Source organism: Triticum aestivum, chromosome 7A (assembly GCF_018294505.1).
Source record: "Triticum aestivum cultivar Chinese Spring chromosome 7A, IWGSC CS RefSeq v2.1, whole genome shotgun sequence".
NCBI lineage: Eukaryota > Viridiplantae > Streptophyta > Magnoliopsida > Poales > Poaceae > Triticum > Triticum aestivum.
Window position 1 is genome coordinate 11,473,900 of NC_057812.1, and position 2,228 is coordinate 11,476,127.

Sequence of the window (2,228 nt, forward strand, 5' to 3'; positions counted from 1 at the left end):
TCTCATCGTATCCCCTAGATCTGTATAAGTATATTTAGCTCACATACACTTGGCATTTGTTCTTCAAAAGGCGATGTCCTCGATGCTGGACTCCTGGTAACAGTTTATTACATGTTATTTCTTTTTTTGGTGAGTCTTTTCTTGAGATTTAGGATTATGGAGTTAACGGGTGTTACTTTTGACCTGCTAATACAGCTGCGTTAAACTTTTTGCTCTTCGAAAGCAACTATGTAAGTCTGACGCTAACATAATGTTTACTGCTAAAATACTTCAGTAGGTATAACTTAGAGTCAGGAACACAAGTAGAATTTCATAGAAATCTGTCTAGCTCCTGTAGATGAAAGACTTCCTGCAAGTGAGCTCTTGAATAACTCTTACCTCCAGGAAGATGAGGTCTATTCCAGCGCCTTCAATTTCAGTCTCTCTGGTCTCAAGTGTGACTGAAGATGGGTGGCAATCTGCAAGTTTCGTGCTTTGGAAGGGTGAATTCTTACTGAAAAATCATATGTATCTTACCGACCATATTAATTTATTGCTAAGGTTTACTCATACCAGTGGTAAATATAGCACCGAAGAAACTTTTAAATCAAACTTTACTTCAGTCTTTAATGACACTACGAATTATTTCAGGCTGTTTAAAGAATGCCGAGTTGTCAAGCGAGGAAATGCAGTGGCTGGCGTTGCCGGGCATGGGACGACGTCTCTAGGCTCCTGCCTGAGGCAAGCCTCTCCGGCCTCCTCGGATGCCCTCTAGGAACTGGCACTGCGTATGATGGTCTCCTCACCTAGCACCTAGGTTGACCTAGCCACCGCCATCGAAGCGGAGAGTGACAACATATGTATGATTGTTGGACGTGTCAGTCCTGCCATTGGCATGTTCAAAACTATGAATTGAGTGATTACAAATATGCTTTGATCAATGAAATGAAAGGATGTTCTGTTACATCTTGTTGTGCAGATATAGGGCTTGAATTATTTTCGATCGTATCATCTTGGCCCTATAATAAAAAAGCGAGTGTGGGAGTGCGCGACCAGTTGCTACCAGTATCAAGGTGCACTTGATGTGTAGTTATCAGTCAATGAGAACCATAGAAAAATGGAGGCATAGACTCTAGGAGTATATATCCGCTCCCCAAAAAAGGGTGTGCTATATATTGAATGGTTCAATATAGGTCAGTGAGTTTGAGGCAACAAAAAGCTTTAGAGCTAAAATCAATAGGAAAGGGTATTTGTTTCTTAAGATGTTTTTTTGATAAATGTAAAAAAAATTGAATTAGTTAGTTAGTAATAAGAGAGAAAAGGAGACCATGACTTGATTGTCTATTTATCCTTGCTCCATATTCGAAGTTTCTGCCAGCTGCTGTCGTCAACCTACCCTTGCATGCCATCTACTTCCAATTCACTTTTGCGAGAGGTGCATGCCCGACCGTCGACATTGATGCATCCTCTCACTCAACATCGTGTCTCCGCAGGATGGAGCTTAGATCGGTGAACCGCATAATGGTCAACAAAGAGGCAAAAAGTAGATGATTTTGACGCTTTCGATGGTGCATGTGGAGATATTTTTCACCTTTTGCCTATAGCAACACACGGGTCTTCTGCTAGATGAGACTAGGGCGAAGCCCACCGTCATTATAAATTTTCATAATTACAAGTCGGTGTAGGAAGGGGCTCATGAAAGCCGCGTGCTAGAGTGTGATGACCAATCCCCGGTTCGGCCGTTGGCACCCATCAACAATGCACAACAGATCAGACTTTGAGTGACCCTCCACAACCCAAGTCCTTGATCCCGCTCATGGTAGTGAAGCACTGCGATGGCCGCCAATGACACCCTACTCAGGGTGCTACTTTCCACGACGGCCTCCATGTTGTCACTGTAGCGGGATGCGTGAGACCAAGTGTAGGGAATAGCTTGCGGAGAGCGGTCCTCATGTCCAGCTCGACAAGATTAGTTTTTAATGTTTTAAACATTCCATTGTGATTGCACGTTAATGACATGTGTGTCGCAATGGCTGGGATTGACGAAGTCCAGACATGTTGTGATTAGAGGACACTGCGGTAATCGCCGGTGGTGAGGGACTAAGAAAAGTGGTGACACGGTGTCGGTGAGGGACTAAGACAAGTGGTGACACGGGTGGGACACCGTGTTGAAATAGAAGACGTTGAATTGTGGGGGTCTTGAGCCGTATTTATCGGGCCCGTTGCAACGCACGGGCATGTTTACTAGT